Below are 13768 nucleotides of genomic sequence, written 5' to 3'. Positions count from 1 at the left end.
CTCAAGCCTGTAATCCCAGCACTTTGGGAGGCCGAGACGGGTGGATCACAAGGTCAGGAGATCGAGACCATCCTGGCTAAACCAGTGAAACCCCATCTCTACTAAAAATACAAAGAACTAGCTGGGCGAGGTGACGGGCGCCTGTAGTCCCAGCTACTCGGGAGGCTGAGGCAGGAGAATGGCGTGAACCTGGGAGGCGGGGCCTGCAGTGAGCTGAGATCTGGCCATTGCACTCCAGCCCGGGCGACAGAGCAAGACTCCGTCTCAAAAAAAAAAAAAAAAAAAAAATTGGGTATTGAATTTGTTTTGAGGGGAGGGGTTTTTATTGTTTTTGTTTGTGTTTTGTTTTGAGAGAGTTCAGGTGATTCTCTGCCTCAGCCTCCTGAGTAGCTGGGATTACAGGCACGTGCCACCATGCCTGGCTAATTTTTGTATTTTTAGTAGAGGGGGGGATTCATTCACCATGTTGGCCAGGCTGGTCTCAAACTCCTGACCTCAGGTGATCCGCCTGCCTCCGCCTCCCAAAGTGCTGGGATTACAGGTGTGAGCCATCGCGCTTGGCTGTTTTTTGTTTTTGAGACAAGAGTCTCACTCTGTTGCCCAGGCTGGAGTGCTGTGGTGTGATCTCAGCTCACTGCAACCTCTGTCTCCTAAGTTCAAGGGATTCTCCTGCCTCAGCCTCTCAAGTATCTGGGATTACAGGCGCCCGCCACCATGCCCAGCTAATATTTGTATTTTTAGTGGAGGTGGGGTTTCGCCATGTTGGCCAGGCTGATGTTGAACTGTTGGCCTCAAGTGATCCACCTGCCTTGGCCCCCCAAAGTGCTGGGATTACATGTGTGAGCCAATGCACTCTGCTGGGTATTAATTTGAATAAGAAATAATGGCCGCTTGTGGTGGCTCATGCCTGTAATCCCAGCACTTTGGGAGGCCAAGGTGGGTGGATCACTTGAGGCCAGGAGTTTGAGACCAGCCTGGTCAACATAGCGAAACCCTGCTTCTACAAAAAATAATAAAAAATCACCTGGGCATGGTGCCATGTGCCTGTAGTCCCAGCTACTTGGGAAGCTGAGGGGCAGGATTGCCTGAGTCGGGGAAGTGGAGGCTACGGTGAGCCATGATTGCACCACTGCACTCCAGCCTGGGTGACAGAGTAAGACCCTGTCCTAGAGGGTAAAAGATGAAAGCGAACTTTGGATCGTGCCTCTGCCAGCCCCCTTGTGTTTTTCTGTTAAAATTCCAGGCTGCTTTGGCCTTCCTTCCCTCAGGGTTTTGTTCTCCCCCAGTCTCGTTTTTGCTTCACCTTGGGTTGGCCTGGCCCTGTTGACATTTGAGCCAAGTCATTCTTTGCAGTGGAGGGATCCTGGGCACTGGTGGATGTTGAGCAGCATCCCTGGCCTCCAGCCGCAGATGCCAGGAGCACACATCCCCACATTTGTAACAAGCCAAAATCTCTCCAGACGTTGGCAAATGTCCCCTGGGGGGCAAAATCAATCCTGGTTGAAAATCACTGCTCTAGGCAAATCAGTCATAGAGGAGAAAGCTGGTTGTGTGTGTGTACATGTGCATGTGTGCTTTTTACATAGAACAAGTCTTACGAACAAAGGGCACCACCCCCAAGATACAGAAAATACAAATGTTAACTGGCTGGGGGTTTGGAGTATGTACAATACAATTTCCATAAGTATGAATATTTATCAGCTAGTCATTTGAGAGCATGATGTAAAGAAGCCATCTGTGGAGGCCTTTATGAGAGAGAAGAGGCTAAAAGAAATGTGCAGAATGTTTATTTTTAGAGTCCAATTCTCAGTAAGTTGGCTCCGTCCTCTAAAGCTGCCCACTCTGGGTGGTAAATGCCTTACTAGGTTGAGAGGGGCAAGGGACACTATTGGGTCCGAATCATCTTTTTTTTTTTTTTTTTTTTGAGACGGAGTTTCGCTCTTGTCACCCAGGCTGGAGTGCGGTGGCGCCATCTCGGCTCGCTGCAACCTCTGCCTCCCAGGTTCAAGCGATTCTCCTGCCTCAGCCTCCTGAGTACCTGGGATTACAGGTGCCTGCCACCACGCCTGGCTAATTTTTGTATTTTTAGTAGAGACGGGGTTTCTCCATGTTGGCCAGGCTGGTCTTGAACTCCTGACCTCACAATCCTCCCACCTCAACCTCCCAAAGTGCTGGGATTACAGGTGAGAGCCACCGTGCCCAGCCACAGTGATTATTTCCTAATTAAAAGATGATGATGGCGGGGCAAGGTGGCTCATGCCTGTAATCCCAGCACTTCGGGAGGTCGAAGCGGGCGGATCATCTGAGGTCAGGCGTTCAAGACCAGCCTGCCCAACATGGCAAAACCCCATCTCTACTAAAAATACAAAAAATTAGCTGAGCGTGGCGGCAGGCACCTATAATCCTGGGTACTCAGGAGGCTGAGGCAGGAGAATTGATTGAACCCGGGAGGCAGAGGTTGCAGTGAGCTGAGAACACGCCACTGCACTCCAGCCTGGGTGACAAAGCAAGACTCCATCTCAAAAAAAAAAAAAAAAAATCACAGTGTCATGCAAAGGTAAGATGGGCTAGATGCCTGTTAAATACTTCATGTTACTTTTTTTTTTTTTTTTTTTTTTTTTGAGACAGTCTCACTCTATTTTTAGTAAAGACAGGATTTCACCATCTTGGCCAGGTTGGTCTCGAACTCCTGATGTCGTGATCTGCCCACCTCGGCCTCCCAAAGTGCTGGGATTATAGGCGTGAGCCAGTGCGCCCCGCCCAAACCATATTAATTGTAGGTAATTCAACAGCATGAACCTGTAAGTCATGTTTTGTGAAGATACCTACTGGTGGTAGGAACAAGAGGCCCTACGGTCTCTTCCACCTCTACTCCTGGATACAGGTAAATTATGCAAAGCTCTCAATTTCTGCACTGATGCCAGATTTCTGTTTAGCTTTCTGTTCCCACAGTTTGTACTTTCTGTGTGTGTCTTATTTGGAGGTACTGATATGAAGATAGGTTTATTATGTCCTCAAATGTCCCATTTTTTTTTCCCCCTGCCTATGGGGAAATAGACTTAAGAAACAAATTTGTGGACAGGCACAGTGGCTCACGCCTATAATCCCAACACTGGGAGACCGAGGCGGGCCTCATGTGTGAGGTCAGGAGTTCTGGACCAGCCTGGCCAACATGGTGAAACTCTGTCTCTACTAAAAATACAAAAATTAGTCGGGTGTGGTGGTGGGCGCCTGTAAATTCCAGCTACTTGGGAGGCTGAGGCAGAAGAATCACTTGAACCCGGGAGGCGGAGTTGCGATGAGGCAAGATAGTGCCATTTTCAGCCTGGGCACCAAGAGCAAAACTCCAGCTCAAAAAAAAAAGCCTGGTGTGGTGGCTCACGCCTGTAATCCCAGCACTTTGGGAGGCCAAGGCGGGTGGATCACCTGAGGTCGGGAGTTTGAGACCAGCCTGACCAACATGGAGAAAACTGTCTCTACTAAAAATACAAAATTAGCTGGGCATTGTGGCACACATGCCTGTAATCCCAGCTACATGGGAGGCTGAGGCAGGAGAATCACTTGAGCCTGGGAGGCAGAGATTGTGGTGAGCTGAGATCGCACCATTGCACTCCAGCCTGGCAATAAGAGCGAAACTCCATCTCAAAAAAAAAAAAAAAAAAAGAAACTTGTGTGGACTAAAACAGGAACTGGCCAACTATGGTCGGTCCGTGGGTCAAGTCCAGCCTGCCACCTGTTTTTCATTGGCTTTGTAAGCTGAGAATGGTTTTGAGAACATTTTTAAATGGTTGGAAAAAATAAAAAGAATTATTTTCTAACGTGAGAAATATGTGAAATTCAAATTTCAGTGTCCATAAATAAAGTTTTATTGGAACACAGCCATGCCCATTCTCTTCTGTATTGTCTCTGGCAGCGTTAGAGCTGCAACAGCACCGTTGCATAGTTACAGAGCCTATATGGCCTACAAAGCCTGAAGTATTAATATTTGCTATCCAACCCTTTATGTAAAAGGCTTGTCAGCTCCTGGTCTAAAAACAAGAATAACGGGCTGGGCACGGTGGCTCACCCCTGTAATCCTAGCATTTTGGGAGGGCAAGGCGGGTGGATTGCCTGAGCTCAGGAGTTCGATACCATCCTGGGCAACATGGTGAAACCCTGTCTCTACTAAAATACAAAAAATTGACTGGGCATGGCGGCATGCGCCCGTAATCCCAGCTACTTGGGAGGCTGCAACAGGAGAATAAGTTGAACCTGATAGGTGGAGATGGCAGTGAGCCGAAATCGTGCCACTACACTCCAGCCTGGGCAACAGAGCAAGACTCCATCTCAAAAAAAACAAACAAACAATAAATGGCAGAAACAAAACTGAAAATTAGGGCCGGAAGTGCTGGCTCCTGCCTGTTATCCCAGCGCTGTGGGAGGGCAAGGTGGGTGAATTGCTTGAGACCAGGAGTTCGAGATCAGCCTGGGCAACATAGGAAGACCCCCCCCATCTCTACAAAAAATAAAAATTAACGGGGCATAGTGGCTTACACCTGTGGTCCCAGCTACTCGGGAGGCTGAGGTGGGAGGATCTTGGGAGCTCGGGAAGTCAAAAAATAATAAGTAAATTTGGGAGTAGACCCCTGGTCATAGCCCAGATTGATAGAAGGAATGGTTGTATGTCCCGAATGCACAGACCACGCTGGAATCAGCAACCGCGACGTCTTAGTCGTGACGCTTCACCCACCTGTTTGTTAGGTTGTCAAATGAGGGGTCTGGCCACCTACATGACTAGTTTCTTACATCAGTGGTCTTCAAGCCTTTTTGGTCACATACTCCAGATTAAAAAGATTTCTAGGCCAGGCACAGTGGCTCACACCTATAATCTCAGCACTTTGGGAGGCTGAGCTGGGAAGATCTCAAGCCCAGGAGTTCAAGACCAGCCTAGGCAACATGGCAAGACCCCACCTCTACAAAAAATGCAAAAATTAGTTGGGCGTGGTGGTGCACGCCTGTAGCCCCAGCTACCTGGGAGGCTGGGGTGGGAGGATTTCTTGAGCCTGGGAGGCTGGGGCTGCAGTGAGCCGAGATAGTGCCACTGCACTCCAGCCTGGGTGACAGAGTGAAGGACACTGTCTGGAAAAAAAGTTTCCAGTGCATACCTCCACCTCTAGTATTGTTTATTAATTTACTTGTAAGCTATAGTGGCTGCTGTCCTGATATGTACGCTGTATATCCCACATAAATAGGAGCTCTAATATTCCCTCCTGTGGGTCACCATTCTCACCACCTGGGGCAGGCACAGTTCTCGATGGAGCGGATTGCTTCAGAAAGTTTTTCAGTGTTGGAATCAGTTCCAGAATAAGGGCTTTCTCTATGGCCATATTTCCCTGAACGTCCTTGGTCTCAGCTGATCTTGGAAACTAAGCAAGGTGAGGCTTCTTTAGTACTTGGATGGCAGACCACCTCGGGATACTAGGTGCCGTAGGCTATACCTAAATCTTACAATACTGGGGGGGGGGGGGAAGATATTTTTTAAAAAATAAAGGTTGACCTGGCACAATAGCTCACAGCTATAACCCCAGCACTTTGGGAGGTCGAGGCAGGCAGATCACTTGAGGTCAGGAGTTTGAGACCAGCTGGCCAACATGGTGAAACCCCGTCTCTACTAAAACTACAAAAAAAAAAAAAAAAAAAAAAGCCAGGTGTGGTGGGCGGCTTTAATCCCAGCTACTCAGGAGGCTGAAGCAGGAGAATTACTTGAACCCAGGAGGCAGAGGTTGCAGTGAGCTGAGATGGCACCATTGCACTCCAGCCTGGGTGACAAAGCCAAGACTCCATCTCAAAAAAATAAATAATAAAAATAAAAACCTCCTTTCTAGGCTAGTTGGTTGGTTGTTTGACATGGGGTCTCATGTGTTGCACAGGCTAGAGTGCAGTGGCGTGACCTTGGCTCACTGCAACCTCTACCTCCCGGGTTCAAGCGATCCTCCTGCCTCACTCTCAAGTAGCTGTGATTACAGGCACGCACCACCACACTCGGCTAATTTTTGTATTTTTGGTAGAGACGGGGTTTTGCTATGTTGCTCAGGCTGGTCTCAAACTCCTGACCTCAAGTGATTTGCGCGCCTTGGCCTCCCAAAGTGCTGAGATTACAGGCATGAGCCACTGTGCCTGGCCAAGTGCTGGTGTTTTGTGTTAGAGAAAATGGCACACGTGTTACCTGTCTTCTTACTATGTGAAGTGTTGAGAGAATCCTTAGTGATCCATCCTATCAAACCTCCCTGATCTTACAGATGAAACTAAGGCCTAGGGATGTCAAGCAAGTTCTTTGAGGCCTAGAGAAGGTTTTATGGCAGATCTGGAGCTAAAGTTTGTGTCTCCTGATGTTCCTCATGCTACACTCATTCCCTGGGCTTCCCCTCCTCTCTGCATTTACCTGCTTGCTCCCTGGAAAGCCACTCTGTGAAATATCCATTGAACCAGTAAAGAACCATTCTAGGCAAGTCACAATGGCTCACGTCTGTTATCCCAGCACTTTGGGAGGCAGACGCCAAAGGATTGCTTGAGCCCAGAGGTTCAAGACCAGTCTGGGCAACATGGTGAAATTTCACCTCCACTAAAAATACAAAAAGGCGGGCGTGGTGGCTCACGCCAGCAATTCCAGCACTTTGGGAAGCTGAGGCGGGCGGATGGATCACTTGAGGTCAGGAGTTCGAGACCAGCCTGACCAACATGGAGAAATCCTGTCTTTACTAAAAATACAAAAATTATCTGAGCGTGGTGGCGCGTGCCTGTAGTCCCAGCTACTCGGGAGGCTGAGGCAGGAGAATCACTTGAACCCAGGAGGCAGAGGTTGCAGTGAGCTGAGATCGCACCACTGCTCTCCAGCCTAGCGACAGAGCAAGACTCCGTCTCAAAAAATAAATAAAAATAAAGACATTACATTGAAAACTATAGAACATTGTTGACGTTAAAAAAATTAAATAAGACCTAAAATATAGAAGGAGATCCTGTGTTCATGGATTGGAAGACAATATTGCAATTAAAATAGCAATACTCCCGAATAGATACACAGATTTAATACAAGCTCATCAAAATTCCAATTGTGTGTGTGTGTGTGTTTTTTTTTTTTTCCCCCAGGAAGGGACAAGCTGATCCTAAAACTCATACAGAAATAAATGCAAGTAACCCAAAATAGCCAAAAGCAGTCTTGAAAAAGAAGAACAAAGTTGGGAGAGTCATACTTCCCGATTTCAAAACTTACTATAAAACTACAGAAATCGGCCGGGCGCGGTGGCTCAAGCCTGTAATCCCAGCACTTTGGGAGGCCGAGACGGGCGGATCACGAGGTCAGGAGATCGAGACCATCCTGGCTAACACAATGAAACCCCGTCTCTACTAAAAATACAAAAAAATTAGCCGGGCGTGGTGGCGGCGCCTGTAGTCCCAGCTACTTGGGAGGCTGAGGCAGGAGAATGGCGCAAACCCGGGAGGCGGAGCTTGCAGTGAGCCGAGATCGCGCCACTGCACTCCAGCCTGGGCGACAGAGCGAGACTCCGCCTCAAAAAAAAAAAAAAAAAACAACAACAACAACAAAAAACTACAGAAATCAAGGCAGTGTGGTACTAGAATAGGGATAAACAAGTTGAACAGTGGAATAGAATCGAGAGGCTGGAAATAAACCTTCACACTCATCATCAATTGATTTCCAACAAGGGTATCAAGACAATTCTGTGAAGGAAAGGAATAGTTTTTTCAACAAAATTGCTGAGAGAAGTTCAAGACTAGCCTGGCCAAGATGGTGAAACCCCGTCTCTACTAAAAATACAAAAAATTAGCCGGGCATGGTGGCAGGCACCTGTAATCCCAGCTACTTGAGAGGCCGAGGCAAAGAATTGCTTGAACCCAGGAGGCAGAGGTTGCAGTGAGCCGAGATCGCGCCACTGCACTCCAGCCTGGGCGACAGAGTGAGACTCCATCTCAAAAAAAAAAAAAAAAAAAAGATGTGCTGATATCCACATGTAAAGAATGAATTTGGATCCATCTCACACCATATACAAAAAATAACTAAAAATGCTTTGGGAGGCTGAGGCAGGCCAATCACCCGAGGTCAGGCATTCAAGACCAGCCTGGCCAACATGGTGAAACCCCATCTCTACAAAAATACAAAAATTAGCCAGGCACGATTGCAGTGCCTGTAATCCCAGCTACTTGGGAAGCTGAGGTGGGAGAATCGCTTGAACCCAGAAGGCAGAGGCTGTAGTGAGCCAAGATCATGCCATTGCGCTCCAGCCTGGGCAACAGGGCAAGACTGTCTTAAAAACAAAACTAGAGGCTGGGCGTGTTGGCTCACGCTTGTAATCCCAGCACTTTGGGAGGCCAGTCAGGTGGATCACAAGGTCAAGAGATAGAGACCATCCTGGCCAACATGGTGAAACCCCATCTCTACTAAAAAAAATAGAAAAAATTGGCCGGGTGTGGTGGCAGACGCCTGTAGTCCTAGCTACTTGGGAGGCTGAGGCAGGAGAGTGGTGTGAACCCAGGAGGCGGAGCTTGCAGTGAGCCAAGATCACGCCACTGCACTCCAGCCTGGGCGATAGAGTGAGACTCTGTCTCAAAAAAAACAAAACAAAACTAGGGGCCGGGCACGGTGGCTTATGCCTGTAATCCCAGCACTTTGGGAGGCCAAGGTGGGTGGATAACCTGAGGTCGGGAGTTCAAGACCAGCCTGACCAACATAGAGAAACCCCGTCTTTACTAAAAATACAAAATTAGCTGGACATGGTGGTGTATGCCTGTAATCCCAGTTACTAGGGAAGCTGAGGCAGGAGAATCGCTTGAATGAACCTGGGAGGCAGAGGTTGCGGTGAGCTGAGACTGTGCCATTGCACTGCAGCCTAGTCAACAAGAGTGAAAATCTCTCAAAAAAAAAAAAACTAGGCTGGGCATGGTGGCACACGCCTGTAATACAGCACTTTGGGAGGCTAAGGTGGGCGGATCACATGGTCAGGTGATTGAGACCATCCTGGCTAACACGGTGAAACCCCATCTCTACTAAAAATTCAAAAAATTCACCGAGTGTGGTGGTGGGCGCCTGTAGTCCCAGCTACTCAGGAGGCTGAGGCAGGAGAATGGCTTGAACCTGGGAGGTGGGGGTTGCTGTAAGCCGAGATTGTACCACTGCACTCCAGCCTGGGTGACAGAATGAGAGTTTGTCTCAAAAAAAAGAGTTCAAGACCAGCCTGGGCAACGGAAGGAGCCCCTGTTCCTACAAAAAAAAAAAAAAAAAAAAAAAAATTCTAGAGTCATGCATTTGTTCAAAAGAAATAAGAAAAAAAAAAAATACAAAAGTTAGCCAGTTGTGGTGGCCTATACCTATAGTCCCATCTACTTGAGAGACTGATGCGGGAGGATTGCTTGAGCCCAAGAGTTCAAGGTTCCAGGGAGCTAGGATCATGCCATTGCACTCCAGCCTGGGTGACAGAGACCCTGTCTCTTAAAAAAAAAAAAAAAAAAAATAGAGGTGCAGTGCAGTCACTATGGAAAGCAGTTTGGCAGTTCCTCAAAAAGTGAAACAGAGTTATCATTTGACCCACCAGCTCCATTTCTGAGTATAAACCCAAAGGAACTGAAGACATGTTCTCACAAAAGCTTGTACACAAATGAGCACAGCAGCAGTCTTCGTCATAGCCACCATAGCCAAAAAGTACAAATAACTCAAATGTCAATCAACTGATTAATGGATAAACCAAATGGGGTACATTCATACCATGCAATATTCAGCCCTGAAGAGGAAGGAAATGCTGGAATGCTACCTACTACAACATGGATGAACCCTGAAACGCTGTGTATGGCAAGTGGAAGAAGCCAGACACAAAAGGCCATATAACGTACCATGCTATTTACATGAAATGTCCTGAATAGGAAATCCAAGTAAATTAGTCATTGCCTAAAGCTGGAGAGAATGAGGAATGAGAAGTGACTACTACTGGGTATGAAGTTTCTTTTTATTTTATTTAATTAATTTATTTTTTTTGAGACGGGGTCTTGCTCCATCACCCAGGCTGGAGTGCAGTGGCACGATCTTGGCTCACTGCAACCTCAGGAGGTTGAGGCAGGAGAATGGCGTGAACCCGGGAAGCGGAGCCTGCAGTGAGCTGAGATCCTGCCACTGCACTCCAGCCTGGGTGACAGATCGAGACTTTGTCTTTAAATAAACAAATAAATATCAAATGAGTGGGCTGGGAGTGGTGGCTCACACCTGTAATCCCAGCATGGTGGGAGGCCAAGGCGGGTGGATCACCTGAGGTCAGCAGTTCGAGACCAGCCTGGCTAACATGGTGAAACCCCGTCTCTACCCAAAATACCAAAATTAGCCAGGCATGGTAGTGGGTGCTTGTAATCCCAGCTACTGGAGAGGCTGAGGCAGGAGAATCGCTTGAACCTGGGAGGTGGAGGTTGCAGTGAGCCAGGATTGTGCCATTGCACTCCAGTCTGGGCAACAAGAGCAAGACTCCATCTCAAAAAAATAAAAATAAAAATAAAAAAATAAAACAAAACAGGGTGATGATAATGTTCTGCCTTGGCCCCCCAAAGTGCTGGGATTACATGTATGAGCCAATGCACCCTGCTGGGTATTAATTTGAATAAGAAATAATGGCCGCTTGTGGTGGCTCACGCCTGTAATCCCAGCACTTTGGGAGGCCAAGGCGAGCAGATCATGAGGTCAGGAGATCAAGACCATCCTGGCTAACATGGTGAAATCCCGTCTCCACAAAAAATACAAAAACAAAAAATTAGCTGAGTGTGGTGGCGGGCGGGAGGAGGCTGAGGTGGGAGAATGGCATGAACCCGGGAGGCAGAGCTTGCAGTGAGCCGAGATGGCACCCCTGCACTCCAGCCTGGGCAGCAGAGCAAGACTCCGTCTCAAAAAAAAAAAAAAAAGTTCTAGAGTTAGATAGTGCATTAGAGTTGCACAACTCTGTGAATACGCTAAAAATCACTGAATTACATACTTTTTCAGGGGGTTAGGGGACAGAGTCTCACTGTCACCCAGGCTGGAGTGCAGTGTCCTGATCTTGGCTCACTGCAGCCTCGACCTCCCCAAAGTTAGGTGATCCCCCTACCTCAGCCTCCTGAGTAGCTGGGACTACAGGTTAGCCTCCACTTTTGGCTAATGTTTAGTAGAGATGTGGTCTTGTTATGTTTCCTAGGCTGGTCTCAGACTCCTGGGCTCAAGAGATCTGCCCACCTCAGCCTCACGAAGTGCTGGGATTACAGGCGCGCACCATCACGCCCGGCTTTTTTTTTTTTTGGTATTTTAGTAGAGACGGGGTTTCACCATGTTGGTCAGGATGGTCTTGATCTCCTGACCTTGTGATCCGCCCACCTCGGCCTCCCGAAGTGTTGGGATTACAGGTGTGAGCCACCGTGTCTGGCTGAGTTGTATATAGATACATATTTTTTGAGACGGAGTCTCGCTCTGTCACCCAGGCTGGAGTGCAGTGGCGCTCTCTCAGCTCACTGCAAGCTCCGCCTCCCCAGTCAAGTGATTCTCCTGCCTCAGCCTACTGAGTAGCTGGGACTACAGGCACCTGCCACCACGCCCGGCTAACTTTTTTGTATTTTTAGTAGAGATGGGGTTTCATCGTGTTAGCCAGGATGGTCTCGATCTCCTGACCTCGTGATCCGACCACCACTGTCTCCCAAAGTGCTGGGATTACAGGCGTGAGCCACCGCACCCGGCCTCTAAGTTGTATACTTTTAAAGGGTGAATTTTATGCTAAGTGAATAATATCTCAATTAGAATAAAAAATGGAAACATTTTTTCCTTTTCTTTCGTTTTTTTTTTTTTTTTTTTTTTTTTTTTTTTAAGACACAGTTTTGTTCTATCGCCCAGGCTGGAGCAGTGGTGCCATTACAGGTCGGTGAAACCTCTGCTTTCTGGGCTCCAGTGATCCTCCCACCGCAGCAGCTCAGCCTCCAGAGTAGCTGGGACCATGGGCGCATGTCACTATGCCCTAGCTAATTTTTGTATTTTTAGTAGAGATGGGTGCTTTCTATGTTGCCCATGCTGGTCTTGAACCCCTGGGCTCAACTGATCTGCCTGCCTTGACCTTCCGTAGTACTGGGATTACAGAAGTGAGCCATCGTGCCCAGCTGAAACATTTTTTTTTTTTTTGAGATGGAGTCTCGCCCTGTCACCCAGGTTTGAGTGCAGTGGCTCGATCTCGGCTCACTGCAACCTCCACCTCCTGGGTTCAAGCAATTCTACCTCAGCCTCTTGAATAGCTGGGACTAAGTCACGCGCCACCACACCCACCTAATTTTTGTATTTTTAGTTAAGATGGGGTTTCACCATGTTGGCCTGGCTAGTCTCAATCTCCTGACCTCAGGTGATCCGCCTGCCTTGGTCTCCCAAAGTGCTGGAATTACAGGAGTGAGCTGAAACTTTTTATTTTATTTTTTTCCTGAGGCAGAATCTTGCTCTGTCACCCAGGCTGGAGTGCAAGTGGCAGGATCTCAGCTCACTGCAACCTCCTCAACCCTGGGTTCAAGCGATTCTCTTGTCTCAACCTCCCAAGTAGCTGGGATTACAGGTGCCCACCACCACGCCCGGCTAATTTTTTCTATTTTTATTATTTTTATATTTTTGAGACGGAATCTCGCTCTCTCACCCAGACTGGAGTGCAGTGGCGCGATCTGGGCTCACTGCAAGCTCCGCCTCCCGGGTTCACTCCATTCTCCTGCCTCAGCCTCCCGAGTAGCTGGGACTACAGGCACCCACCACCACGCCCGGCTAGTTTTTTTGTATTTTTAGTAGAGATGGGGTTTCATCGTGTTAGCCAGGATGGTCTTGATCTCCTGACCTCATGATCCACCCGCCTCAGCCTCTCAAAGTGCTGGGATTACAGGCGTGAGCCACCTCGCTCAGCCAACAGTTTTTAAATGATGTCATGGACTTAGAGTCAGGAGTGGGGACAATGGAAAAAACACAACACTATTGGCTGACACCTGTAATCCCAGTGCTTTGAGGTGGAGGTGGAGGCAGGAGGATCACTTGAGCCCAATAGTTCGAAGCTACAGTAAGCTGTGATCAAGCTGCTGTGATCAAGCCACTGCACTCCAGCCTGGGTGACAGAGGGAGACAATGTGGAAATAGATTGGTTCAGAGTACTCATAGAAGGGACTGGGCCTGCCAGTGAGATCTGGATTCTTGCCCTGAGGAAATGGAGGCCTAGTCAAACAGTCAGTGGGTGGGGGAGTCAGAGTCAGTACCCGGTGTGTACGCCTCAGGAGCCCTCTGCTAGTAGCTGCAGCCCTGCACTGTTCAATATGGTGACCCCTAGCTGTGGTGGCTACTGAGCGCTGAAACGTGGCTACTCTGAATTAAAATGTGTTGTAAGTATAAAACACACACTGGATTGCGAAGACTTAGTATAAGAGAATGTAGCCGGGCGCGGTGGCTCAAGCCTGTAATCCCAGCACTTTGGGAGGCCGAGACGGGGCGGATCACGAGGTCAGGAGATCGAGACCATCCTGGCTAACACGGTGAAACCCTGTCTCTACTAAACACATACAAAAAACTAGCCGGGCGAGGTGGCGGGCGCCTGTAGTCCCAGCTACTCGGGAGGCTGAGGCAGGAGAATGGCGGGAACCCGGGAGGCGGAGCTTGCAGTGAGCTGAGACCCGGCCACAGCACTCCAGCCTGGGTGACAGAGCAAGACTCCGTCTCAAAAAAAAATAAAAAATAAAAAATAAAAAAAAATAAAAAGTAAAAAAA

The sequence above is a fragment of the Theropithecus gelada genome, chromosome 11 (assembly GCF_003255815.1).
Source record: "Theropithecus gelada isolate Dixy chromosome 11, Tgel_1.0, whole genome shotgun sequence".
NCBI lineage: Eukaryota > Metazoa > Chordata > Mammalia > Primates > Cercopithecidae > Theropithecus > Theropithecus gelada.
This window is presented reverse-complemented; position numbering follows the sequence as displayed.